Source organism: Moschus berezovskii, chromosome 18, assembly GCF_049115385.1.
Source record: "Moschus berezovskii isolate FMDL1 chromosome 18, NW_MosBer_1.0, whole genome shotgun sequence".
Lineage (NCBI taxonomy): Eukaryota > Metazoa > Chordata > Mammalia > Artiodactyla > Moschidae > Moschus > Moschus berezovskii.
Genome location: NC_142477.1, coordinates 38,012,884 through 38,030,286, shown reverse-complemented (window position 1 = coordinate 38,030,286; position 17,403 = coordinate 38,012,884). Strand labels below are relative to the sequence as shown.

At 43.4% G+C, this 17,403-nt stretch overlaps 1 protein-coding gene and 1 pseudogene across 1 annotated transcript in view; one reads left to right on the top strand and one right to left on the bottom strand.

Moving 5' to 3' along the window:
- The window catches only part of LOC148774970 (endogenous retrovirus group PABLB member 1 Env polyprotein-like), a 41,632-nt pseudogene extending 38,543 nt beyond the window's left edge, over positions 1–3,089 (bottom strand).
- PRLR (prolactin receptor) overlaps positions 1–17,403 on the top strand; it is a 204,533-nt gene that overhangs the window by 37,803 nt on the left and 149,327 nt on the right. The window lies entirely within an intron of this gene.

Here is a 17,403-nt window from a genome sequence, read left to right as displayed (position 1 = left end):
CATGCCAGCATACTGGAGTGGGTAGCCATTCCCTTCTCCAGAAGATCTTCCCAACCGAGGGATCAAACTCCAGTCTCCCATATAGCAGGCAAATTTTTACCCTCTGAGGGTAAAAAAGTAGTATAAAAGTCTCAAAACCCAGAAAACAATGAAGTTGGATGTTACAAGACTGGATGTTACAAGATGTTACCACTTCTGCTCAGAAGCTTAAGAAGTTAAAAGCTCAGAAGCTTAAGACTAAAACTTAGCACAGCTCTATGGGCATTTTGTAGGTACCTTTGCTGTGTACAATAAAAGATCCCCAAAACCTGCTCCCTCAGGAAACTAGATTGCCCTAGTCATAAGTTTGAAAGCGTTGCTAAGTGTTTCATCATAATGCTTATCAGTATATGTATTATATACTCTCAGCCCAGGATACTTTCTTATCCAGAAGTAAGACAACAATCAACAAAGGTCGATTTCCAACCTTCTTTTGAGAGAAAAGTTGCACACAATTAGCCTTTGAAATGTATATTCCCTAAAGTACCATGAAAACTTTGTTTCATAAAAGTGTTTCTAAGAAAGTCGTATGTCTGCGTCTTGATGTTCTTTCTTATCACAACTAGTAAAAATAAGAGCTGTGTTGTTCTCTTCATGACCCTCAAAAAAATCAATCTCAGTTTTCTCAATATGGGTTACAACACCAAGGATACCAAACAAAGAGAAAGGTCCAAGGAGAGAAACATTAACTACCTGCCCAAAATAGTTACTATAACCTTTCCGAGCTCTTGGTTAAAGGTTCAAAATTCGCATGTTTGTCCACTAAATTGTTATTAGGAAACCATATTCAAGGTGGTAGTCCCACTGTTGAGGCCACACGTTCCGGGAAAAAAACTCACTGAGAAGGACAATGCAGATAGTGGAGTGCAGTTTATTACACCAGCGGGCCCAAGGCAGAGTCTCCTCTTAGCCAAGGACCCCGACCAGTTTTTGGGAAAACCTTATATACCCTAAGTGTACATGCTCAAACCCACCTCCCCAAATTCTCTGAAACTAGTCTGAATGAAGGAAAAGAAAGATACAATCAAAGTTAACCCGTGATTCGTATGCCTTAAGCTTAGGTAGTCAACAGTGGACAGTTATCAATAGGCCTGTGGTCATACCCCAATAAGCATAATAGAATTTATTATTCTATTCGGTTACACATAATTAGGGTATTCTTTTAGGCGATGGAGAGTCTAGGTACGAGCCCTGGGGCTCTTCCATCCAGGGGGATCTGGTTTTCCAGTTGGTATGTCATTTCCATAGATACTGGGCATATAGCTCAATGTCCACAGTCCAGCCCAAGATGGAGTCCTGCTTTCAAGATGGAGCCTGTTCTATCTGTTTCCTCCTTCATTCCCTGCTCCGATGCTCTTAACTCATAGTATGAGCATCACTCATAGGGATATATTGCACCGTGGCTCTCCAACCGCCAATTTGGGAGAACACCAACCTTTGGGTTACAAAGTTCATCAGTTCAGTTCAGTCGCTCAGTCGTGTCCGACTCTCTGCGACCCCATGAATCACAGCACGCCAGGCCTCCCTGTCCATCACCAACTCCCGGAGTTCACTCAAACTCATGTCCATCGAGTTGGTGATGCTATCCATCCATCTCATTCTTTGTCATCCCCGTCTCCTCCCGCCCCAATCCCTCCCAGCATCAGAGTCTTTTCCAGTGAGTCAAGTCTTCTCATGAGGTGGCCAAATATTGGAGTTTCAGCCTTAGCATCAGTCCTTCCAATGAACACCCAGGACTGGCAGGGTTCACAAAGTGGAACTATCAAGGCAACTGTGACAATGGTAAATATAGTTTTCCTCCAATCACCTTTCACCCAAAATAGGACCAAAGTCCAGAAAGGAATGTTTTCATTTGACTTTGCTTTTACCTGGTTTTTCATGTCATCAGAAGCAACTGATACATTGCCAGATAAATCAGGAATATATACACAACAACACAACATTCAACCATAATTATAATACAGGTCCTTCCTTGAGCAGCTGTGAGCACGTCCAAAGCCATTCTATTTTGAATTACTGCTTTTCTCATTTGGATTTGTTCTTCATTTAAGGCTTGGATGGCTTTAGCACCATCTAGGAGGGCCTGTTTTGTGAAATTGGTCAAGGCCTCTACTTTAATCATAATATCTGATGAATAAGGCAGCAATATACTCATACCATTGAAACACAGACCTTGTCCACCTAACATGTAAATAAGGTAGATTTACCAAGGCTTGTTGTAGGTTAGGCTTTACGCTGCCATGGGCAAAAGTGAATCCCAGTGTGCAGTGGCCTACCCAGCCGATTGGTAACCAAGGCCAAAGGTTAGGCCCACAAAGCCATTGGGTTCCATCGGGCACCATCCAATGGATTCCAGGGTTGTATTTCCAATCACTGGCCAGTGGATGGACTGGTTGGGGTGGTATGTGACCTCAAATGTTCATTTACACTGTTCAGGGGATAGGTGTCCCATATATTTTAGTTCTTTTGGGTCTAATGGAGGTCACCAAACCCTACCCTTTGTTCTTTTTGTTCCCAGCATATAGCAGTGGGAGTAATTAATTGACCCTTTTCTGGGGTCATCCAGAAATATTCATCTCAGACTTGGTAGAATTGTTCAACATATCTAGAGGCCTGTCCTCCCTTGCGGGTCAGGGAGCTTCTTTTCTTTTGTTCTTTAAATATGAGGTATAGGCTTTTGTTACTCCTATGAAACTGGTGTTTACATCAAATGTAAACCCATGACCTGAGTCTATTGACTGTAGGTCTGGCTTACATCAAGAGAGCAGGGAGAGATTATGATTGACAAGAGAAAGGAAAGTCTCTTTTTGTTGTCCCAGAAAAGAGCAGAGTGGTTTAAAATCTCCTTGGTGGAGCAGTGACACCCACCAAGGAAGTCCATCCATTACAGACAGAGGCATAACCCTACATACGCAGCAGTTGGAGGTGTTGTGGAAGTCTGCGTAGGAATGTGCCCATGAGATGAAAACATTGTCCTGAGTTGAAATGGAAGTTAAATTCAAAATCATGTTGATGAGGCCAAGCAGCAGGAATTGATTATGCGGCTTCATCCTGAAGGTGCTCATCCGGGATCTTCTTTTCCTTCTTCTTCTTAAGGATGATCTTAGTCTCTCGAGGGTCCTTGAGGTGCCTCTGAACAGTCCACTCAGCGTTTTCTGGGTCTGTGTGATTTGTTCTCTTCATCCTCATATGGTGGATCCAGAGAGTAACACCTGCAACTTTAACTGCAGTAGGGGTGGTTAGAACAACAGTATATGGACCCTTCCAATGTGGGGCCAAGGAGTCATGTTTCCAGTCCTTGACCCACACCTGATCCCTGGGCACAAATTCATGAATCTGTTCCCCAAGGGGGAATGGCACCCTTTCTTGTACAAACTTAGTTACCTGATTTATTACCTTACCCAGTTGTTCCATCTGCTGTGTAATCTCATCTCCCCTTACCTGAGGCAAATTTGTTGACACCTGTTTTATTATGGGAGGGAGCCTCCCAAACACAATTTCATACGGAGAATAGCCATGGGACCATGGGGTCATCCTGAGTCTGAGCAGAGCCGTCGGAAACAAGTCCACCCAGAAACAGTCAGTCTCTAAGATCCACTTGGAGAGTGTTTCTTTAAGTGTCTGGTTGGTTCCTTCCACCATCCAAGAACTCTGGGGCCTATATGCTATGTGTAATTTCCACTTGATGTTTAAAGTTTTGCTTACTTGTTATACTAAGTCAGCGACGAAAACCAGACCATTGTCCGATCCATTGTTGGTAGGAAATCCAAATCTGGGAACTATCTCCCTAAGCAGGCACCAGGCTACTTTTGATGCTCTTTCAGTCCAGGTAGGAAAAGCTTCTACTCATCCTGAGAATGTACATACCATGACCAGCAGGTAATGGTAGTGTCGGTGAGGTTTCATTTCAGTGAAGTCCACTTCTAGGTGTTCAACGGGCAGCGTGGCTTTTAGCTGAATCCCCGGAGGTTTCTGTCTGTGCCGAGAGGCAGCATTGACCTGTGAGCAGGCAGTGCAGTTCTGAGATTTTGTCCTGCATAGGGAAGAGAGGCGGGGAACCAAGAAATATTTTCAAATTAGCTCTTCCAGTTCATCAAGGCCCAGATGGGTCGCTTGGTGTATTTTGCTTACCAGAGTGGGTGCCAGCTCCTCCAGTACCAATAATTTGCCACTTGGCAATTCCCACCATCCCTTTTCAATCTTGATGGCTCCTTCTTTGGCTAGTTGGTTTTGGGCTTCAGTGTATTTTGAAGAGTCCAGCATTAGCTCAGGTAGCTCCACCAATATGAGAGCTTTAATAGGGGCTTCACTTGTCACCCCCAAGCCCTTGGCTGCTTGTTTAGCGGTCTTATCTGCCAGTCTGTTTCCTGAGCCCGGGGAGTATCTTCTTTTTGATGTCCTCAGCAGTGTATGACTGCAACCCTTTCTGGTTCCCAGGCAGCATCTAATAGGGTCTTAATTTCTTCCTTATTTTTAGTGTCCTTCTCACTAGCTGTCAAAAGGCCTTTCTCCTTATACAGAGCCCTGAAGTGTGGCAAAAGCATACCTGGAGTCTGTGTAAATGTTTGTCTTCTTACCTTTTGACAGCTGGAGGGCCTGGGTTAGAGCGTATAGTTCGGCCTGTTGAGCAGACCAGTGTGATGGCAGAGAGCCGGCCTCAACGATGGTTTCTCCCATGACTACTGCATATCCCGACAGTTACTGTCCTTGTTTCACCAGGCTGGTGCCTTTGGTGTACAGGACCAAATCTGGGTCCGGGACTGGCTGGTCTCTCAAGTCAGGGCTGCTGGCATATTTCCTTGCAATCATGTGAGGGCCCACCTTCTCCCACAGGAAGGAGAGTGGCCAGACCCAGGGCCTGACAAGGCTCAGTAGTAACATGGGGGTTCTCACATAACAGTCCCTGGTATTGAGTAATCTGAGATGTTGACAGCCATTTATGGGGGTCCCCTCTCAGGAGAGTGTTGACCTCATGCGGGACTTTTATGAACAAATCTTTTTCCAAAGTCAGCTTGGTTGCCTTCCGGACCAGTAAGGCAATTGCAGCAACTGCCCATAAGCATCGCAGCCACCCAGTGGCAACACTGTCCAGCCGTTTCGGGAGATAAGCCACAGGTCTGTCCCATGTCACCACAGTCTGGGACAACTCTCCCGTAGCCACCTTGTCCTTTTCAGTCACGTAAAGAGTCAACGGCTTAACAAGGTCTGGCAGGCCCAAGGCGGGTGCTGATATAATTGTACTGGGTTTGAGTTCTATTACCAGTGGGACTTGTTTTGCAAGCCTGGGGGGGTTGTCTTCCTCCCAGATCTCAGGGAATTGTTGAGTTAACTCTCTCTCTGTTTAGCCCGTCCAGTTTCCCTTCCAGGAGATCGTGCAGCCTCCATTCATCTTGAGGGGTTACCAAGAGGAAGAGTAAACAGGTGGTTGAACCCACTCGAAGAGTGGGTCTTTCATGGGGGGGAAAGGTCACTTGTGCCCCCAGTTTAGACAGCAAGTCTCTTCCCAACAAAGGTACTGGGCATTCAGGGATGTATAAAAAATCATGAGTCACTTGGTGTCCCCCCATCTAACGTTTTCAGGATAGGCTTGAGAAACAAAGGCGGCATTTATCACCATCTGAGCCCCAGCAGCTTCTGGATCTATTGGCATAGAAAGTCTGCAGGCCTCACACAGTCTTTCGTAGAACTCAAAGGGTGATTCGCTTTCCCTGTGAATCAGTTTGGAGGGTTTTGCCATACTCATAGGTTTTCAGGCCCCCCTCTTGACACCTTGTAAAATAGCTGCCCGATATCTCTCCAGGCAGCCCCGCCTTTCCTCTCTGTTACAGTCCCAATTGGGCCTCTCATCGGGGGTGGCTGGTGCTGCCCACTGCTGCAGGTTTGCAGTCCCCACAGGTCCTATTTCTCTTAACCATTTTCTGGCCTCAGTTAGGATCCTGTGTCTTTCCTCAGTGCTGAAAAGGGAGACTAGTAGTTGGAGTATGTCATCCTATGTAGGGCGGTGGGTTCGAAAAACAGAGATCTCCATTAGCCTAATCATGGCTTGTGGCTCCCCCAAGTACGGTGGAGTGTGTCTCTGCCAGTTTAATGTATCCATAGAGGAAAATGGCTGGTTATAATAGGCTACAGGGGACTGATGGTAGTGCCCACAGGTGTCCTGAACTGGAGGCTGTTGTAGCTCTCTGAGGGGCATCTGTAGTGGGGTTCTTTCCCCCTTTTCCTTGGCGGAGCACAGCCTCTGTCTAATTGCTGTGTTTTCTTCCCCCTTCCCATCAGTACTCACCGGGAGAGGTGGATACAATCTAGGAGGTCCAGCTGAGGTGGAATTCTGGGGGCATTGACCAGAGGTCTCCATTGCTGGGATTGGAGCCTGCCAAAACAGTGGCTCTATGAATTCTGGGAGAGCTGGCAGAAGAGCAGTGGCTGCTGCAGGAATTTCACCTGGCCCCAGATTGGGCATTAAGCTGGTCTCTGGTCCTCCTGGAGCACTGGGAGGCAGGCGCGTCATTGTCCAGTATGGGGGAGGAGTCAGGTCATCCCCGTCCAAATCTTGTAGAATTTCCTTTTTTATCATCAGTCAATTTTTAATAGTTTTCTATTAATAGTTTTCTCTTTCCCTTCTGGATACAGAACCTTGTACAAGTAGGAGGGTCTTGAGCTAACCCTAACCATGAGTCAATATATAGATATTGATCCAGGTGTCCTGGCTCTCCTGTGACTACTGTATAGACTGCTTCCACTGTTTTTAAGTTCATGGTGTTCTCTGGTGGCCATCCCTATAGGGGGCATTCGAACTCACAGAGTATGTGGAAGCGGTTAGGCTTCATCTTCACCCAATAGTCTCCTCCAAATCCCTTTTTAAAATTTTTAATCATGCACTCTAATACAGTTGCCTTAGATTCACTTCCCCCCATCTTGCTTACCTTCTTGGACCTTCTTCTACTTTTCCTTTTCGTTCTGTCTACAAAGTTCTCAGTACCCTCTGTACTTCTGATATTTCCACTCAATGACACTTAAATTGCCATTCTGTCTCCTTCCTAATTTGGGTGAGAAGAGCCTTACCTGCCATATCCCAGAGGGAGAAGGGGGATTGGCGTGTCTTCACCTTCCGGTCAGCATGGCCAAACCAGAACACCACATGGTCCAAGACTGTTTCTCCCTTAACTTTTAAAGTCCATTCTGCCTTGGTGGGCTTGATCAGGTGTGGGTGAAAACACAGATGGGTTAAATATCCCACGTCCCAGGCCATCTCTGGAAAAGCCAATTCGTACTCACTTGTGTATCCCTCTCCTTCTAACCTGACAATTCCAAGGGAGTCAAGAATTTCATAGCAGCTGGGACACCTCCTTGGGAAGGGCAGAATACGAGCACACAAAGACCAAGTTTCTTTTCCTAAAAATCCCCTGGCAATTGCTTGGTAATAATTTTCCCCAAGACGGCGTGGACACCACCTCCTAAATGACCTTCACAAATTTCCTTCCCAAGCCCTAACATGCTCATTGTACCAAGCAATCGCTGCCACCTGCCTATTCCAGGCTCCTGTGGGTCTGTGCCCCTTCTAATCCCTCCCAGGGGGGTGATCAGGCCCCCTCCTCCACCCTACTGGGAGGGTTCCTCCTCACCTGAGTGCTCAGTTCCCCTGCTGCCGTCCCCTACCTGCTAACGTCAAAGGTCCAGATATTGAGAAGCAGAATCCTTTCAGAAGGGCAAGGCGCCTTCCCCTCTCTAGAAGATTCAAGCTGCAAGGCCTTGGAGTAGTCCCAAATGGGACTTATCTCCTCGAAGTGAGGAGTTTCCTGGCCAGTGCACCAAAAGTTGTAGCCACGCGTTCCGGGAAACAAACTCACTCAGAAAGACAATGCAGATAGTGGAGTGCAATTTAGCACACCAGCGGGCCATAATCACCTCTGGCATAATCAGTTATTTGATGGTGCCCAAAGATATTTTTAAACCATATTTTGCCAAAAGCCCAACCTTTATTCCCACAAGAATCTATTTTGTGTTAGTTTTCTATTGCCTGTAGAAATGGACATCTCCATCTTTCTAAAAGGATTGTTCTCAAACAAGGGGCATATAAGGCAACATGTCAACAAGGTGGCCTGGTGGCTGGTGCTCCTTCCAGAGCCAGAGAGAAGATGCAGTTGACTCAGTTTTCCCTTTAAGGCAGGATCTATCCAGGACACAGCTAACAATGAGAAGTCATCAGGGGATTTATAATGTTTTTAAGAACAAAACCAAGAATGGGGTTGTTATGCAACATCCCCCATTTGATTGTCAGAGGACAGATGCTCCATTAACAGAGGAATTTCCACTGACATTTCCAGGGACCCATAAAATAATTGCCACTTGAATGTTTTTTTCAGGCTTTCAAAGGAGTGTCGGAATGACCTGAGGCCGTATTGCATTCATGTCATTAGTCAAAGTTGCCTTGTCAATATAGCTTGTATTATTAGTTTATATTCAAACAGATGTCCTTGTGTATTTTTCTGATGAAGAAAGGAGCCATATTATAATGACCGTTCTTAAAAGATTAACATAAAATATATTCATTCATTCTTTCAATCACTTGCAGTCAGCTCTTATCTGCCCGCCATGTTGGATGCTATGCTAGGCACCAAGATGAAAATGTAACCACTATCTACCTTCCAGAAGCACATAGTCTAGTGGAGGAGACAGCGGAATACAGTCATAGGTGGAAGTGGGGCAGTTACTGAAGAAGCAGGAAGAGAGTAAGGAGGAGATTTACAGAGAAAATGGCATGCACAAACTTATAGAGATTCTCATTTCCCTAATATTTTGGGCAATTGCAGATAGTCTGATGGGCAGAACATACAAAGAAGTAGAAAGTGGCAGTAAGTATGGCTAAAAAAGGAGATTGGGGTCAGATGGTAAAGGGCTTTGAATACTGCACTAAGTGGTTTGATCTGTGCTTTGGGGGAGCCACAGTTAGTGGCAGATTTGGGATCAGGTCTCTTGATTCAGAGGTGGTGTTTTCTCTGCTGTATTGTACTTATGCCTCCAAACACTAGTGGCCACCACAATGGATTTGATCAATGATCACCCAGTGGAAGGGGTCTCTCTGGTGACCCAGATAGTAAAGAATCTGCCTGCATTGCTGGAGACCCAAGTTCAGTCTCTGGGTCAGGAAGATCCCCTGAAGAAGGGAAAGGCTACCCATTCCAGTATTCTTGCCTGGAGATTCCCACAAACAGAGGAGCCTGGCAGGCTACAATCCATGGGGTCTCAAAGAGTTCGACACAACTGAGTGACTCATTCACTTCACCTAATGGAAATATATAAATTACCTATTAGAAGCAACAGGTGAGTACTCTTGCTATTAGCTCTATCTTACTGATAAGAAAACTAATGTATAAAGAAGTTATATAATGTGTCCAAGGTCATACAGCTAGTTAGGTGATCCCAGACAACCTGACTACAGAGTCTGTAGTTTTAACCATACTTTATCCTCTCTTGATCTAGAGATCTTTATGCATTTGTGTTCTGCTAATACTTGCTTTGACAAGTAAAGGCAGCCTTCTATATCAGTTTTGATAATTGGTCAATTTTAACTGAAAAGATTAATGTATGTAATAATATAGGTCTCAGGGTCAAAGAATGAAGGATAATCCCTAGTCATGTCTCCAGATATCCTTTCCTTTACCCTTTTGTGGCTATAGGAAACCAGATATATGGAACTGGGCATCCTTGTCCTGTTAAAGGCACAGAAGTACTAGAAAGCTCTTAAGGGAATAGTAACAGATTTGATGAGACCTCTGAGATGCTACAAACACTGAAATTGCATTTATGACGCAAGACACTGAAAGGTAAAAACTAAAAACCGAATAGGAACATCTTGGGCATGATAAATAATGGTTGTTTGATTTTAAGAATAAAATGACGTTGGACTGTAAGCTGAAGTCAAAACCAGACAGACAGGTCCTGCAAGTGCTTCTCTTTGTGCGTTGATATTAATAACATCCAAACAGGCCTTAGGGCTGTCTTCTTACTTTGCCCTTACCAAAAGAGTAGGATATCATTTTCCTTGGAAGCCCAAGTGTTAAATATACCCTTACAACATGACTCAAATTTTGTGATTTTTACAAATCAGCTACTGTGTTTCGAATTTCTCCAGCTTCTCAATACCTTACTAGGAATCAGTATTTGCTGGAAGTTCAACATCAAAGATTTATTGTGTGGGAGAAGGTAGAGTTGCTTTAGAGTTAGAACCAGATCAATGGTAATTGTTACAGCAGGACATATCTAGCATTATAAAGGGCTTTCCAGTTAACTAGGACTGTGATACACTGCATCTCCTATGTGCAGTGTTCACTTCCTTTTCCCCTGAAATGTTTTAGCAGACACTGAATAGCTATAGAAGGTTGGTGCTATGGAAGAGTAAGAGCATTATGTCTGAGGCTGTACAGGATTGGTCTTAGAAGGTTTCTATAGCTTGAAACTCTGAAATAATCTACAAGCACTGGCCTGTACCAAGACCTCAGTATTCTGTTTTATCATGCTCACCCATCCTAATGGAAAATTATATTTAGTCCGCTTTTTGGAGGGTTATCATCTTCATGTTCATTTTTATATCTCCAACATTTTCATATACTTTTAATTATATGTAGATATATATATATCTACAGCCATGAAATTAAAAGACGTTTGCTCCTTGGAATAAAAGCTATGAGAAACCTAAACAGCAGATTTAAAACCAGACGTTACTTTGCTGACAAAGATTCGTCTTGTCAAAGCTATGGTTTTTCTAGTAGTCATGTATGGATGTGAGAGTTGGACCATAAAGAAGGCTGAGTGCTGAAGAATTGATGCTTTTGACCTGTGGTGCTGGAGAAGACTCTTGAGAGTCACTTGAACAGCAAGGAGATCAAACCAGTCAATCCCAAAGGAAATCAATCCTAAATATTCATTGGATGGACTGATACTGAAGCTGAAGCTCCAATACTTTGGCCTCCTGATGCGAAGAGCCAACTTAATTGGAAAAGACCCTGATGCTGGGAAGGATTCAGGGCAGGAGGAAAAGGGGACGACAGAGGATGAGGTGTTTAGAAGGCATCACCAACTCACTGGATGAGAGTTTGGGCAAACTGCAGGAGATAGTGAAGGACAGGGAAGCCTGGCGTGCTAGAGTCCAACATAGCTAATATTTAAGAAGCTCAGGTTGGGGTCGCTAAGGGTCGGACACGACTGAGTGACTTCACTTTCACTTTTCACTTTCACACATTGGAGAAGGAAATGGCAACCCACTCCAGTGTTCTTGCCTGGAGAATCCCAGGGACAGGGGAGCCTGGTCAGCTTCCATCTATGGGGTCACACAGAGTCGGACACGACTGAAGTGACTTAGCAGCAGCAGCAGCAGGTTAGACTGAGTTGGTTTACAAGGACTTTCCCAATTTCTTGGGTCAGAGCAAAAGGAGACACACAATTTACATTTGATGAAGTTGCTGCAAGTCAAAGTGTCCTGATAACAAGATAAATCTGATACTACTAATATTATCATGAGAGAAGTAACAAGATAAATGTGAAGAGGTGACTAAACCAAATTTCCCTCCATAAATCAATTCTTGTCTTGGTCAGATGATATATTTTTCAGAAGCATTTGCCAAACTGGATCCAGTGCTTGTTGCCTTAGAGAAGCTGTATAAAACCCAGATAACTGCTCGATGGAAAAAAGTTTGTTTTCTTTTCGCAATGTTCAAAAATAGTGATAATGGTTTGCCTCATCCCGCTGGAGAGCCAAAATCAAAAACAAAATGTGAAGTCGTCTACTTGAAAATGAACTCAGATGAAAAATCCATTTCTTTTGCTTTGGCTTTTCTTATATGAGAAGGGGGTCACAGTCTTGCAAGAGAATGGGCCATGTTCTCCCAAAGAGAGAACTGAGTGTCTTCTTAAAACTTCCAGAGTTCTCAGGCATCTTGATAGACAATATATCAAGTAAGCCCACTCCCTAGGGCCTTTCTGTGTTCTAAGCAGCCTTACCTCTTGCCATAAAGATTGGTTTGTAATACTTGTCAGTCATTCTCCAGCTATTATTTATAACTTAGGCAAGCATACATCAGTGCTAGCTGCCCTTCTCTTTAACTGCTGAGGTGACCCCCTCAAAATTAGCCTGTGCCAACTCTGCTGAAAATTCTGCCTTTTTTTGTTTCGGGTAATTATCGCTTCTTCTCTTTCATCTTACTCCATTGCTCCACACCAATGCTTGGTGTCCTTATGCCCCTCTCCTTATAGATTTTCAAGATGGTACCAGGAGAGTGAATGATTGAACTCAACATCTTTTGTTTTAGGCCGCTTTCTTGAATCACAGAAGATGGATCCAAGTTCTCAGCTACTCTTCAACAACGTATTTCATTGTTAAAATATGGAGAAGTAGAGAAGGTTTGCAGTAGTTGGATTTTTGCTTACTGCTACACACAGGCTTTCCTTTGCAGAGTTCTTCTGAAGATTATATTGCTATTTTCCATTCCATTCCCACAGCGACTCCAGGAGGTGTATGTTAATAGCTTCATTTTTCAGAAATGAAGAGACTAAGCCACAACAGTAAATGGCATGTCCATGACCACGTGGCTGAGAAGCAGGCAGGCCAGGACTCAGACTCTGGTCTTCTGACACACGCCATGTCCTGTGCTCTGTCTTCTACTCCACACTGCCTTTGTAATTCTGGGAAGGGAATCAAAGCCTAGAACAAGAATAATAGTAAAATTAATAACTGAATTTTTAGCATTTGCCCTGTGCTAGATAGGGTTTTCCAGGTGGTGCAGTGGTAAAGAATCTGCCTGCCAATGCAGGAGACACAGGTTCTATCCCTGGGTCAGGAATATCTCCTGGAGGAGAAAATGACATCACCAACTTAATGGATATGAGTTTGAGAAAGCTCTGGGAGATAGTGAAGGACCGGGAAGCCTGGCATGCTGCAGTTCATGGGGTTGCAAAGAGTTGGACAGGAGTGAGCAACCGAACAACAACAACTCCAGTATTCTTGCCTGGGAAATCCCATGGACAGAGGAGCCTGGCAGGCTACAGTCCATGGGATCAAAAAGAGCTGGACAAAACTGAGCAACTGAGCATGCATGTGTGTTAGATATTGCACTAATTACTTCATATGCATTATTGCTTCTACTCTTCATAATTTTTGAGGCTATCATTTAATCCCACTGAAAGGAGAAACTGGGTTTAAGAGAACATAAGTGATTTGCATAAAGATACAGATTCAGTTCAGTTCAGTTCAGTCGCTCAGTCGTGTCCGACTCTTTGCGACCCCATGAACCACAGCACACCAGGCCTCCCTATCCATCACCAACTCCCGGAGTTCACTCAAACTCATGTCCATCGAGTCGGTGATGCCATCCAGCCATCTCAGTAGAGACTAAATCTATCTCTAGATTTCGGTGTTGAGCTGTGGAATTAACTAGTACCATATAGCTAAAATCTGAAAGAGCAGGGTCTTGTGAAGGATAAGGATCTGAATTTGAGTTCTAACTCTGCTTCTGTTCGCAGTATGATCCTGGGAAATTCTGTTAATCCTTTGGACTCTTGGCTTCTTATTATAAAATGGGGCTGGTCCTGAAACCACACTCCTCCCTTGGTGGATCTCAAATGCAGCCAAAACTCAGACTCAATTTTGAATCCACAGGCTAGGACTTGAACCCATCGACACTGCTTACCTGTTGCTGAACCTTGGGTTCTTTTGTCTCTTTGCAGAAAGAATTCAGGTGAGGCAACGTGGCAAGCAAAGAGTGAGTTTGTTAGCGTAGGACACTTATGAGAGATACAAGCTGGCCAGCAGGGTGGTGGGGAAGGGAGAAGACCACCTTCTTCCTCATTCTTGGGCAGATGTCAAGGCTTACATCATTAATCTCTCCTTTAGCTCCATATCATTTAACTGAAACTCTTATGGTGCTATTTACATCATATGTGTATCAGCAAAAGTGTGGTAATATGTACCAAAATGTGGTAATTTATCTTGGGATTATTACCCCTCTTGGGATTTGGATAATGTCCCCTTTCACCTAATTTCTTTCCCCTTTCACCTTTTTTTTTTTTCTCTCTTTTTTTTTTTTTTTCGACGTTTTAGCAAGGCATTTGCTTTTCTTATGTGCATTCAGTCCTGGGTTTCTCATATTTAGTTATGGCAATAGATATATTTTTGGAAATGGTGATGCCTTGAAATACAAATTTTGAATTTATGGGGATAAGGCAGCTGCAAAATGTACTAGGAATTGAAATACACAAATTCTTATTTCTTTCTTGGCTACATGCAGAAATGCCTCTATTGTAGGACAGTTAACACTCTGAATTCCTGTAACAAGAGTCAGACCCCATACTTACTGTCTTGTGTTTTAACTATCAGGGTTTGTGGCTTGAGTATGTCTGGTGCTTGAATGCACCCCATCTTCCTTCAAGGTAGTATAGATTGTTGCTTGGTTACTGGATTCTTTTTTGAGTGATCATTAGCATGAAACTGTCTCCCAGACTCCCTTAAAATTCCTGTGCTGTCCTAAATCCCTTACTGGGATTTCTAAATGGACTATTTGATTATCCTACTCTATCCCTATGAGTATTATTTGACCTAATATATCACATAGGAGGCTCCATCAGGTCAGACATACTCAGGATCTGACTAAAGAGAATGGTACAAAGGCAAAGCATCAGTCTTTGTGTTAGAATGGGTGGTTACTACCACCCTAGCATCTTAACAGCTGATGGCAATGCCTGGGAAATCTGGGCTCTTCCTTCAGTCCCATATTCTCTCCATAGCTGCCAGACCAGTTTGGTTATTTAAAAAAAAAAAAAAGTTTTGTTCATATAGAATGTGTCCATAAGAGTAACTCCCTTTCCTTATAGTATAAAAACTCATTAAGTGAAATTTAGCTGCCATGTACAAAGAGTATATTTTTTAGCTCCTTCTCATTGGCTGCTGGGAAAAGCAACTGTTTATAAACTAGGTGGGTAGAATCACTGCCCTGAGAGATTTTATTTTCTGAGAATGACCTTCAACCTCCTCTGCTCTAGAGTAAATAGGACTTTCTGAGGGAAGGTCCTGGGGCAACTTGTGGCTAAGACAGAATTGATTTGTTCTTGTGTTTAGGGTCATTGACTCTCACGAGAGCTACCACTTACCACGTGCTTCCAGTTGGACACATGCCCTAAACATATTATTTCTGAACCTCACCATGGCCACATGAAGTTCTCTTATTCCCATTTTATAGAGGAGAAGACTGTTCGGAAACTGCCCAGAACCTCAGAGCTTGTCAGTTCCCCACAGGTCTTCCTCCTGTGTCTTCTGTTCCATATCACCTAAACAACCAGCCATCCTCAAAGTTCTCTCCTTTCCTTACCCAATCCTACCATTCCTTTCTTGCTGATCTACTCAGGGCTTGGAGGACCATGCTGGCAGGAAAGAAAGCCTGCATTTTCTAAAATTCACACTTAGATTGGGCGGGGTCTGGACTGTGACCAACTCCTGCCCCTGCTTTGTCACTGTTGTTGACAGTTTATCAGAGTCTTTGCTTTACTCGTGTGGGTTAGTCCTGGGTTTCTCATGTTCAGTTGTGATAGATTTTTTGGAAATGTTGCTGCCTTAGAGTACAAATTTGAAATTTATGGAGGATATGGCAGCTGCAAAATATAGTGGGAATTGAAAATGCACAAAATCTTAATTTTCAGTCTCATTTACAGGTGTATAGTCAGCTGATTTTAGAACATCAAGATTGGTTACATGCATTGCTCATGTAAATAACCAGATTTTATTTAGAGAATGATAAAGATGAAATGTAAAGAGGGAGAACATATTTTAAATGAGCTTTTTTTCAATTTTTGAATAAAAGGTTTTAGAAAACTTTATTATTTCCTGAAATTTCATCTCCTTTAAGGGTAGATTTATAGCTGTAAAAAATGACACCATGAAAACCTTTCTATCATAATCCTAATCACAGGAGATTATTGGGGATTATTATTTTTCCTAACCATTTGGTACTACAAAATAGATCACAGCCCTTCCTTTCAGAAAGTGACATTTTTCAACCAGCTACTGTTGTCTGTCTCACCATCATAACCACTTTCATATCTGGTATATCTTAAATTGAAAAAGTCCACAAATGACACAGCCTGGCTTAGGGGGAGGAAAGAAAGAGGGTCTGCATCAAAATCTTACCCTTGACTGATTGTGTGTTTCTCCTGTAGAATTTCTTTACACTAAAGAAAAAGCTCATTGACCTGTGAATTGTATGAACCTTCTGAACTTTTTAGTGAAGTTGGGAGGCTTAGGATCACATTTCTGTGCATTTTCTCTTACTTTTCCTGCTTCTGAGTAAAAGAAGCTCTATTCCTATGCTGGAGCTTTCTGCTAATGGACCTCAGTTTATCTGCAGCCAGCTCTGGGGAGGACCGGACACCCAGCCTGGAGGGAACAACGCAAGGCATGGGCAGACAACACATATTCAGTTCATTTGAACTTTGCTGCTGTTAATGTGATGGTGATTATGATTTAGGAGCACAGACTTCAAGGGGGACAGATCATCTGGCTGCAGAGATGGTTTCAGGCTTCTTGGCATAAGCTAATCACCTCGCTAACAGGTACCTATAGAGTGTCTACAGTTCACTGAGGACACCACAGTCAGAGTTCATTTGTTGTTGTTTAGTTGCAAGGTCGTGTCCGATTCTTTGTGACCCTCTAGACTGTAGCCTGCCAGGCTTCTCTGTCCATGGGATTTTCCAGGCAAGAACACTGGAGTAGATTGCCATTTCCTCCTCCAGGGGATCTTCCTAACCCAGGGATTGAACCCATGTCTTCTTCATCTCCTGAATTGGCAGGCAGATTCTTTACCACTGAGCTACCTGGGAATCCGTTGACCTATTTTATAATCTAAACCAGCTATGCATTACATACTATTCAGTGGCAAAGAAGGGACAGGGAGGAAAGAGAGAAAAAGGGCCATGTGGTGGAATTTAGAAATAAAAGCAAAGCAGGAAACCCAAAGGATTTTTTTTTTCAGCAGTCAAAATATTTTCCTGTTTAGAGAACGAGAGTCTCCTACTTAACCACAAATAACAAAAAATAAAATTAAATAAGATTAAAAGACTAACAGGGGCAAGGGAATCAGAATCAGGAATTCAGGCTCTTATCCTGAGAAAGGAAAGAGGCAAAGAGAAGAAGTTGAAAATGTCAGTGTTTGTTTGATGAAATAAAAACAGACTTCTGTAAGCATCCCTCAGAAACATGCCTTTTGTCTGATGCCAAAAACTTTTTGAAGGTTATCAGCTTTGCAACTCCTTACAGCCTGAAGGAATACTCCATAAAGTCCAGGGCATGATATAATAGTGTTCTGTTTGCTTACTGTGGCAGGT